The 12,328-nt window shown below is 40.0% G+C and overlaps 1 non-coding gene across 1 annotated transcript; it reads right to left on the reverse strand.

Annotated features, from left to right (window-relative positions):
• Nucleotides 1-62: 62 nt before the first annotated feature.
• LOC130495406 (U5 spliceosomal RNA) lies at nt 63-180 on the reverse strand. The gene has a single exon (XR_008934676.1). It is a non-coding gene; the product is annotated as a U5 spliceosomal RNA (small nuclear RNA).
• Between the last annotated feature and the right edge of the window lie 12,148 nt (nt 181-12,328).

The raw sequence follows: 12,328 nt of genomic DNA on the forward strand, positions 1-12,328 counted from the left end.
AGTACGTGAAGTACTCTTGCGGCTTTGAGACAGGCAACAATTTTAACTAGGAGTTATGTTGGGTTCCACACAGAGGAAGAAACCCTCCAAAAATAGGACTATGCCACTTAAGCATGGAGAACACACGGTATTCTTTAGTAAAAGGCGAAAGAATAGTTCGCTGTGTTCACCACACGGCTGCTTGAGTTTCGAAGAAGGGAGCAAGCCTCTATTTATGATAAGATTTACAGTGCCAAACTCTTTCTTCTCTCCGATGTGGGATACTCTCGAGCGCATTCTCCTCGTTGACAACGGGCTCGGCCTGTTACTAAACTCCTTATTCATAAGGGCCTCTTACTAGTTGGGAGAATTACCAATTGTGACTCAAAACTTGGAGTCAAACCCAAAAGAGTACCCCAACTTGGGTCAAAGGCAAAAGTAACTTAAAAGGCTATTGAAATTACAACTATCTCCTTGTGAACAAACAAAAAAACGGATTTTTTTTTACGTTTCTACCCCTCGCAAGTCGTCTGTAAACAGACGACTTGAAAATAAGTCGTCCAGACGACTTTAAGTTAAGTCGTCTGGACAGTTATTCTTAAACATAATTTAAAAATTTTGTAAAAAATATTTTGATAAGTGAAAAATTGGAATTATGTAATTAACATATGTCTTAAGAGATATAAATTAATATATAACAAATTTCAATTGTTTTCAGCCCAGATGAGTGAAAGTAGTGAGTCATGATATTCTTTAGTTTATGTTTCATCAACATATGTTGTAGTATTGTATGTGTTCTTAGGGTTAGATTTTGGAAAGCATTAAAACCGTTTTTGAAAATTTTTAAAATTACCTAGGCGTGTTCGTTTCTGTGTATAGTAAACACTATTGAAGTATAATTTGATTTTATAACGTGGTTAGTAAGTTAATTTAGTCATTTTAGTTTAGGGGTTCATTTTAGGGTATTGGACGACTTAATATTTAGTCTTCTGTTCCCAGACGACTAAATATTAGGTCGTCTGATGTACATTATCAGCCAGAATAAGTCGTCTAAACCGGACCAAACCTTAAAGTTTACCAATGTACTTTTAAAGCTAACCGGATTATTTACCCAATATATAAGGTGATTTTTTTTTTTTTTTTTTTCATTTTCCGCGAACAGAAACCCTAACAGTTCTCTCTCACCGGCGATATCAAAGGCGATTCGAATTCCCACTATTTCCGAACAACCATCGTTCTCAACGTCGGCTATCTATCTCACTTCATTCTCACCGTTGTCGCCGCAGCTTCTTCTAACCCTAGCGCCGCCGATTCCTCTAAACCCTAGCGCCCCCGCTTCCACTATTTCCGAACAAACCGTCGCCCTCGCCACCGTGCTCACCAACGTTCTCACCGCCGCTTACTCTAAACACTAGCTAGCACCGCCGTTTCTTCTAAACCCTAGCGCCGCCGCTTCTTCTAAACCCTAGCGCCGCCGCTTCTTCTCTGTAAACCGTAGCGCCGTTTCTCTGTAAACCCTAACGCCGGTAAGTCATCAAACTCGTGGAAAAGATGAACATAAAACGTTGTCTCTTTCAATTTACTCATTCTCACCGTTTCACGTTTATTTTTTCAGATCTATAACCACAATGACGAGTACTCGAACTCCTTCTGCGACTAATCAGGTCCGCTTGAAATTTTTCTACTGGAAGACTTGTAAGTAAGTCGTCTGGAAAGTCTTCAACCTGGACGACTTAGTACGTCCATTTGGAAGACTTTCCAGACGACTTAAATATAAGTCGTCAACTAAGTCGTCCAGTTGGACGACTTTCTAGACGACTTATATTTAAGTCGTCTACTAAGTCGTCTGGAGTAACAATTAAGGCGTGATTGATTTAGCTTGTGTTCTGACTTCTATTGTTGTCTTTGATTATTTTGCAGACAAAAAGGATGGATATTCCAGAACTCCCCCGTAGGTTATACACATTAGGGGAAGAGCCAGAACCCCACAATAGCATTTCGTATCATACGGATAACACGAAGTTGCATACTGCTCTTAGGGAAGCTCTCACTGATGCTGAATTTGAAGAGCTCAAGGAGTCGAGATTGGGAGTTTTCATCAAGTTCAAGGAGCAGGGATTTGGTTGGGCTTCAAGGCTGGTTCACCACTTGCTCGGTTTAAAGCTGGACATTAAGAAGAAGTACGAGATGTGGTGTCTCGTTGGTCCAGAACCTGCGAGGTTTTCACTGTTAGAGTTTGAAAACATCACTGGTCTAAACTGCGACTACATCGAGGACCTTGAGACACCAGAATGTGAAGTTACCCCACAGATGGTTTCTTTCTGGGAGATGATGGGAGTTCATCGGGAAGCTGGGCCAAGTACTGATCAGATAATAGCAGCACTGAAGAGATGCGGGGATTGGTCCAGGGAAGATCGCAAGCGACTCGCGTACCTTTCCATCTTCACTGGATTCATTGAAGGGAAAAAGTTCTCAAGCGCTACACGAGCTACTCTCGCAAGGCTAGTGATGGATTTAGAAAGGTTTGAGAATTATCCATGGGGGAGAGTCGCGTTTAAGGTGCTGATGGACTCTTTGTGGAACAAAGATATTACTGGCTGTTACACCGTGGATGGCTTTATACAAGTTCTTCAGGTCTGGGCGTACGAAGCTATTCCGGGATTGGGTGCTAGTATTGGTCTACCCAGAGCAAACAGTCCGTCTCCACCGATTCTGGCTTACGACGGCAGCAGAGGCCGCAGATTCATGAAAGCTGCTATCTTGAGTCAGGTACCTTTCCATCTTCACTTAATTAAGTCGTCCGGAAGGTCTTCCAGCTGGACGACTTAGTAGACGACTTATTATAAGTCGTCTGGAAGGTCTTCCAGCTGGACGACTTAGTAGACGACTTATTATAAGTCGTCTGGAAGGTCTTCCAGCTGGACGACTTAGTAGACGACTTATTATAAGTCGTCTGGAAGGTCTTCCAGCTGACGACTTAGTAGACGACTTATTATAAGTCGTCTGGAAGGTCTTCCAGCTGGACGACTTTAGTAGACGACTTATTATAAGTCGTCTGGAAGGTCGTCCAGCTGGACGACTTAGTAGACGACTTATAATAAGTCGTCTGGAAGGTCGTCCAGGGGGACGACTTAGTTGACGACTTATAATTAAGTCGTCTATTTAGTATTTTGTTTCAAATATCTAACTCGATTCTTCTTCTATTTACTGCAGACCCGCGTGATCAACTTTGTTGAGAAGGACATTAGTGAAATGTGGCCAAAATGGGACTCTGAGGTTGATGACGTGCCCGCGGAGAACATCATTTAAAGTGATGTATGATCGGAGACCGTGGAAGTGGACCATGGATTTGCTGGGAAGTCACTGGTACAAAACCCAAGTTTGTGACTCCATCGAAAAGAGCCAAAGAGATGGTTGTGGAGGAGGTGGAGGAAGACAATCAGAGACCTCGGAAGAAAAGCTCGTAAAGAGGCTCCTAAAGAGGCTCCTAAAGAGGCTAGAAAGAGGCTCCTACAGAGGCTACAGAAGAGGCTACAGAAGAGGCTAGAGAAGAGGCTAGTTGGGTGACCAGAGAGGAGTTAGAAAACATGTTCAAGGACTTAGGTGACATGATGAAAGAGGGGTTTAAGAAGTGCATCAGGGAGATTAGGAAGATCTCCGATAGATTGGAAGCTGTGGAGAAGAAGGTTGGTGTCACAATCAGGCTACCCCTCAAGCCCCAGAAACTGGGGTTAGTAAAAAAACACCCTACCCCACAAGCCCCAGAACCGGGCTAGTAACAAACAGACTACTCCTCAAAAGGATCAGCCTCCACTTCAAAACCAATCATCCTACTCCTCCCACCAGACAGCCTGCTCCTCAAAAGCAAAGCCTTACTCCTCAAAAGGCGAAACAGCCTGCTCCTCAAACTAAACAGCCTGCTCCTCAAACTAAACAGCCTGCTCCTCAAACGAAACAGCCTGCTCCTCAAACTAAACAGCCTGCTCCTCAGACGAAACAGCCTGCTCCTCAAAACGAAAAAGCCTTCTCCACAAAAGAAACAGCCTTCTCCTCTGCCCAAAGAGGTTAATATCAATCTTTAAGTCGTCTGGTCTTTGTATAGATTTGTAAATATTATAAGTCGTCTGGAAGGTTTTCCAGCTGGACGACTTACAAATAAGTCGTCTGGAAGGTTTTCCAGCTGGAAAACCTTCCAGACGACTTAATTTGTAAGTCGTCCAGCTGGAAAACCTTCCAGAAGACTTACAAATAAGTCGTCTGAACTCCAGCAGGAACCAAATCCTCTCCCAACTTTTATTTAAGTCGTCCAGGGTTAACTTGTTCTCTTTTATTGCAGAGATTGTTGCCGGAGGATACAGCAGATGAGGCGATCTCGGTATATAAGATCTTGCCGGAGGATAAAGCAGATGGTGTCACCTCCAAGAGATTGTTCCTCTCACTTCCACTGACCAACCGAGCTTCGCTTCCAACGATCAACAACCGAGCTTCGCTTCCACCGATCCAGCTTCAGCTTCAGAACCGAGCCTGGTTGTATTGGACCAAACAGCTCCCACTGCTTCTGTGCGTGCAAGGAGTGAACGAACGAAGAAACCTGCTCCCACGCAGATATCTCCTTATACGGCAGAGAGAAGGAAACTCCTTAGAGTGGGAAAGTATAATCCATTTCCCACACTAAACAGACCTAAGATGAAGGAGCTCGCTGATTGGTTGAAAACTGATCCGTAAGTGATTGCTTTACCCATAATAGCTTGATTTAGTCTACCAAAACTGATTGCTTTTTTGTTTGCAGTGATTATTTCACTAAGGAAGAGGACAAACCACGTACATCACCAACTTGGTGGTATCAAAAACTCCGGACATCCAAAGCATGGCTGGAAGACGTAGAAGTCTTCTGCTTATCTTTAAGTCGTCTGGTAACTTGTCTTTGTATAGATTTGTAAATATATAAGTCGTCTGGAAGGTTTTCCAGCTGGACGACTTATTTGTAAGTCGTTCCAGCTGGAAAACCTTCCAGAAGACTTACAAATAAGTCGCTTGGTAACTTGTCTTTGTATAGATTTGTAAATATATAAGTCGTCTGGAAGGTTTTCCAGCTGGACGACTTACAAATAAGTCGTCTGGAAGGTTTTCGAGCTGGAAAACCTTTCAGACGACTTATTTGTAAGTCGTCCAGCTGGGAAAACCTTCCAGACGACTTATTTGTAAGTCGTCTGGAAGGTTCTAACTTGTATTATTTTTATATGCAGCATATAGATGCTGGATGAATGTGCTGAGGCAGAGGTATAAGGAGAACCCACAATGTTTCCGGAGCGAGCGAATGTGCTTCCTGGCATCACAACTTTACCCAGTCTTGGAGAGAACAGTATCTGGTCTTCAAAACATCGTCGTCTGATCACAATGGTTTAGGAAAAATGCTACCTAGTGGGGCGGCGAGTTTGTATGACGGATCAATGCCTTCATTTTTGCCAATCAAACAGAAGTGGGGGGGGACATTGATGATATCTATGCGCCACTGAACTTGGACAACAAACATTGGGGTGGCTATTTGGATATCGATCCCTAAGAGGCACATAGTCGTCTGGGACAGCATACCTTCAACTACCATACAGAAAGATGGGATGAGATAATGGAGCCTTTTCTAGATGGTCCCTTATCTGATTGTGGAGTGCGGAGACCAGATGCATGGGTTGGAGCGATACACTATAATGAGGACTCCTTCAAAGATGTTCCCACGGCCAACAATGGTGATTGTGGCGTGTACGCTGCAAAGTACATTGAATGTCATGCTCTTGGGGTCCCCTTTAGCCCTAAAGACTTTGCTAGGTCCAATGCGAAGGACTATGAGGGATACTATGGCTTTGGCTATATGGACGGAGCTTGTTGATCAGCATCTGAAAGATAATGAGGATGGTGGTATGTTTGTAGGCATGTATGATTAGATACACAAATCAATTTGTATAGATTTTTTAACTTGTATAGATTTTTTAACTTGTATAGATTTTTTAACTTGTATAGATACACAAATCAATTTGTATATTTTGAACTATTTGTAACACAAATCTATTTGTATATTGAACTATTTGTTTACACAAATCTATTTGTATGTTTGTGGGCATGTATGATTTATTTGATTTTTCTAACTTGTATAGATTTTCTAACTTACAAATAAGTCGTCTGGAAGTTTTCCAGCTGGACGACTTACAAATAAGTCGTCTGGAAGGTTTTCCAGCTGGACGACTTACAAATAAGTCGTCTGGAAGGTTTCCCAGCTGGCACGACTTACAAATAAGTCGTCTGGAAGGTTTCCAGCTGGACGACTTACAAATAAGGTCGTCTAAAAAAAAATAGGTAGTCTAAAAATAAAATACACTGGACGACTTACAAATAAGGTCGTCTAAAAAAAATAAAGGTAGTCTAAAAATAAAATACACTGGACGACTTCGTAAAAGGTCGTCTAAAAAAAATACACTTGAATTGAAGGGATAGTAGAAGTAGTCTAAACACTGGACGACTTAAATACACTGGACGACTTAAATACACTGGACGACTTCGTAAAAGGTCGTCTAAAAAAATACACTTGAAGGGATAGTAGAAGGTAGTCTAATACACTGGACGACTTCGTAGAAGGTAGACGAAACACTGGACGACTTAGAAATTAGTCGTCTGGACGGGTAATCAAGACTGGACGACTTATATTTAGGTCGTCTGGCACAACTAGTCAACTGGTTGTGTACATTGTGGTTTCGTATGGCCAGTTTCCTTGCAGTTTGAGCATCTCCGTGCCCTGTGTTTCTTCCTGGGTTTGTGTCCCCTCATCCTAGATAGCTCCAACCAAGATTGCCATCTTGATTTCTTCTGTCTCCCCGGACCACGCTTTACGTTTGGAGGAAAGCATTCTCGTTCCTCAATATGTTGTGACACGACGATAGGATATATATATTCTCTGAGTATCCTGCATACAGTGCTCATTTGGTTAGTAAGTGGACATACAAGCGTTTGTCGATATGCACACCAGCATGTGTTCCAGCTGCCTATAGCATGAGAGCAAAGGTATTTTCTCCACTCCATAGACACCACAACCACACTTTACATGTTCCAAATCAACCGCACAGTCCATTTGCCACCTTTGACAAAGAAAACGCCATCCATCAATTGGTTCGACCGTCATCGTATCCGCTATCTCTGATCGAACAGCAAGCAAGTATTCAACCACCCCGGCTATGTACAGTTGGGAGACTCAAAGCATCTTGTCTCCTTTTCCAATACCATTTTTCCTAACTTCTGCCTTATGAACTCCAGCAGGAACGGAATCGGAAATCCTCTTGCTCGCTTCAGTGCGGAATTAATAGATTCAGCGATGTTGCTTGTTTTTATGTTGAACCTGTTCCCCTTACAATAAACCCTTGACCATAGCTTGGCGTCGGCCTTCTCCAAATACGTTGCAAGTTCCGGGTTTGCACTCCGTATCTCAGCCATGTACCGGTTAAAATCGTGAACCGTGTGCGCATAAGCAGCCCTTTCACAAGTACATGAGATGTTTCCCTTTAAACTTTTTGACAATGTTATCTTGAAGGTGATAATAACATTAATTCCTCGGGTTGCCCAAGGGAAACACCTTCTCACACGCACTTTTAAGGCCGCGTGCCGGTCAGAGACTATCACCAGAGGCTTGTCATGAGATATACAACTAGCCAATTTTGTGAAAAACCATTCCCAAGAAGTTTTCATCTTCAGCATCCACGATCCCAAAAGCCAATGGGAATATCTGAAAATTGCCATCTTGTGCGGCTGCAACTAACATAACACCTCCATACTTTCCACTTAGGTGAGTTCCATCCACCACAATGACCCTTCTTTCTGATACTTAACCTTTGATAGAAGCTCCAAAAGAGAGAAATAGATACTTAAATCTTTTCTCAGAATCAAGTTCTATAGCCGTGATAGAATCAGGGATTTGCAATGGAGATTTGCTCGAGATATGAAGGCAGACGCGAATACCCTTCTTCTGCTGATCCTCTCACCAATTTCTGTGCATATAACAGTGCTCTGTATGAAGTGGTGTAATCAAGCGTCATGCCAAACATGTTCTTCATTGCATCAGTGATATGCTGTGGAGTTATCCCATCAATGATCCCAACACGATCAATGAAAAGACTACCAACATACTTTGGAGTACAGTGTCTCGCTGAGCGATTCGGTCTCCAATTGAGCATAAATGTTTTTCCACATACTTTGTTACCCAAAACGTGTTTGACCCATGTTTCACACTCGCTCTGATCTTCCATCCACAACCGCTAACCCGACATATTGCCACAAGGAGAGTTTTTTGTTGATTTGTATATTCTGAAAGAAAACCTACCCCTCACTGCTGTCAACCGCAGCTCTGAAAGCAGTGCATCCTTGCTAACAAAACTCTGGTTGACATAGATGCTGGTACAATCCGATTTTCCTCCTTCAATAGCATTTGTCTTAGCATATGTCTTTTCAATTTCTTCAAAACAAATATTATCATCATCTTCCTCGTCCTCATCTAGAACCTTTCCATAAAGACTGTAATCCCCACCATTCTGATCCGTTTCACCAACAATAGTGTTATCAGCATCCTCCTCCCCATTTTCCTCCTCCCCATTTTCCTCCTCCCCATCTTGATTTTCATCTTCAACAGACTCATTATCACCAACATCTTCAAAACATTCATCAGCCTCATCATTATCACCAACATCTTCTTCCCATTCACCAGCTTCATCATTATCACCAACATCTTCTTCCCATTCACCAGCTTCATCATTATCACCAGCTTCTTCTCTTTTCTCTGAAACCGTTTCCACCTTGCTGCGGCTTGATACACAAAGACATACTCTATGCGTTTTGAGTATCTCGAGCAAGTTTCGAACTTGTCTATCACTTGTAACATGAATGGGAGGACTGCTTGGAGTCATCATCATTTCTGCTGGTAATGAGTAGCTAATCTCCACAGTCACTGATCTCATGTCCAGGTTATAATCTTCTTGAGCCATTGCAACAAGTTCAGCATGTGTTGAATCTTCATTCAATAAAAACAATCTTGCTCCTTTGAGATCATCAACCACAAAATCCCAACGGAAATCTCTCAACAACCATTCTCCATACACTGCATGTAACTTAAAAATCATCTGCAAATATTCAAAATAAAACACATTAGTAAACATAGAGAAAATGAAGAAGTTCAACAAACATTATCGCAGACGACTTAGATTTAAGTCGTCCAGAAGACTTAAAGGTAAGTCGTCTAAAGAGGTCACTTTTGCAATTGAAAATTAAAAGGGACGACTTAATTCTAAGTCGTCCGGCTTTGTTTGTTAAAAAAAAAAATTCAGACGACTTATATATAAGTCGTCTACGAAAAACGGGCTAGTTTTGCATTTGACCGAATCGTGTCAGATCTTTGACTATTTCTGGACGACTTATAAATCAGTCGTCTCTGGAAAGTAAAAATTTCAATATTTTATTCAAACTAGACGACTTACACGTAAGTCGTCCCAGGTTAGTTTTGTAATTGAAAAATAAAACTTGAAATTTAACTTTCTCCAGACGACTTAACTAAAAGTCGTCCAGTTAGACGACTTAATTTAAGGTCGTCCGGGATAAGCAAGGTTTGGACGACTTAATTGGGAAAAATTCTGGACGACTTTGCTTTCCCCGGACGACTTTAAATTAAGTCTTCTGACGGGACGACTTTATATTATGTCGTCTGGTAAAAATTAAATTATGAAGTTTTATTTTTCAACTACAAAACTAACCTAAGACGACTTACACGTAAGTCGTCTAGTTTAATAAAATATTGAAATTTTAACTTTCCGAGAGACGACTGAATTATAAGTCGTCCAGAAATAGTCAAAGATCTGACACGATTCGGTCAAATGCAAAACTAGCCTGTTTCTCGTAGACCAGAAGACTCATCAGTAAGTCTTCTACATACAGATGACTTACTTGTAAGTCTTCTACGCGAACAGATTTTGAAAAAAATTCAAATTCGTACCTTCAACTAGGTGAGATGACTTTGTTTGCACACAGGGTCTTCTCCAACCACCCAGAACCTCAAACGAAAGCAACCGTAAGTCAAAACGAAAGAAATATGGCTCCAAACAATTTTGAATCAAAAGCTTCAGTTTTTTGGATGAATATGGAGAGAAAGTGAAAGAAATGTTGTTTTTAGTTCATAACAATTGAAACAGAGAGAGTGTAAAGAGATTTACGTGCATTAAAGGGCATTAAAAGCTCCAAACAGTTCGTACAAGGTTGTTCCCACTATTCATGGCAGTGGCAATATTGTAAATACTTGAAGAAAATGAGGTTGAGACAGTAAAGAAGCCATTTTCGAAAAAAAAAAAAAAAAAGGGTTAATGGCATTTTCGTAGATAAAATGCAGATGTGGGGTTAAAAACTCAAAAAAAAATGAGTCAAAAGAAAAGGTTAGTTTTCTGTTTGAATTCAAGTTTTGAGTCACTTTTGCAATAAGCCCCTTACTAGTTTCCTTAATTCGTCAAGATTGATCCAGAAATGATCAGAAGAGTTCATCCAAAATAAGTTACGTGGATGTAAATAGCCAAATATCTTTAACATTAAAGGGAAAATTTCACAATTACACTTTGTTAGGTACCACTTTTCACTTTTACCACCACTTTAGAGACATTTTCACAAATACCTTGTTCATTAATGCACAAAAGACAATACTACCCTTTCCTTAGTTTCTTCTCCATCGCTACAGTCGAAATCCACCGACTCGGGAGGACTCGCGAATCTCGCCGTGCTTGCCACTCGTACTGCTACTCCGACGGTGACAACGCCACCGCATCAATTCGGGATACGGAGACGAATTGGTGGAGAGCCACGCAGTTCGATTCGTCTCTCCCCCGGAAAACTCTACTACCGTTGATTCAGAGGAGGATCGTACAGTTCCTGATGATTCGATTCCTTTGGAGAATCTGTTGTCATCGTCTTCAAGACTGGAACCTCCAGCGACGAAGCTTAAAGGTTATTATTTTCTCTGTTTTTCACTCAATTCTCTGTTTTTTTATGGAACTTTGACTTTTGGCTTTTGTATGTAAATTTTTAAATACATGCCAAGAAGTTAGTATTAACTTGGTCTCTGATTTGGAATAGATCAGGATCGATAATGAACATAGAAGAATCATCAAAAAGAAGACCTTTCTATTGCTCCCCTGACGACGACGACTATTATGACGAGCAAACACCCGACAACCTTACTCATGAACAGGTTTTTATTTATCTGTTTTTATGTATCTGTTAGTTGTGAAAGAGTATACTAGTTTTATGAAGAGTTTATATAAATTATAACCCCTTATAAACTTTTATAAAGCTCAGATATACTAGTTTATAAACTATTATATAAACTCATAGATGAAAATGCTGATAAATAATAGTTGGCTCATATATCTCAGATATACTAGTTTCATGAAGAGATTATAGAACTTATAACTCTTTATAAAGTATCTTATAACTTATTAAAAAATCATTTATAAACCATTATAAAACTCAGATATAATTATAAAGTATTATGTAGCTTATAACCCTTTATAAACCTTTATAAAACTCACATATAATAGTTTATAAAGTATTACGTAGCTTATAACCCCTTATAAACCTTTATAAAACTTAGATTTACTAGTTTCATGGAGAGATTATATAACTAATAACCCTTTATAAACCTTTATAAAATTCAGATATACTAGTTTTTTTGGAACGCAGGAGCAGCCGCAACATGAAGAAGACAATTTCAAAATTTTCCTGATGCGGCGATGATGGTGATCCTCCTCTACTGGAAAATTGATTTGATTTTACAGTCAGTTACAATCAATTTCACGGTTGTTATTGATTATGTGAAAATATATTCCGAGGGGTTAAAGTGATGCAGAAACTGGGTGATTTCAATCACTATCTTTTTCTTCTTCTTTAAATTTCTTTTGTTTCTTCGTTGGAAGATTTTTGATTGATGATCAAAAGCATGTTTCTTTGTTTAGCAGTTTACAAAGTTTATAATAATTTATAAGAGTTTATGAAAATAATTTATAAAGTTTATACACCATTATAAAAAATTATAATAAAAAAATTTATAAGGGTATGTAAAATTTCTGAAGCGGTGGAGCATTGCTTGCTGTCCACATGTACCTCAGATCTGCCACGTATCATCATCTCTTTACAAAGCCTTATAAGGGTATGTAAAATTATTTGTAAAAGTATATACCATTAATAAAGACATATAAAACAAGTTATAAAATATATAAACCATTTATAAATGTTTATAAGAAAGTTATGAAAATTTATAAATAATTTATAAAGGGTATGTATA

This window comes from Raphanus sativus, chromosome 5 (genome assembly GCF_000801105.2).
Source record: "Raphanus sativus cultivar WK10039 chromosome 5, ASM80110v3, whole genome shotgun sequence".
Lineage (NCBI taxonomy): Eukaryota > Viridiplantae > Streptophyta > Magnoliopsida > Brassicales > Brassicaceae > Raphanus > Raphanus sativus.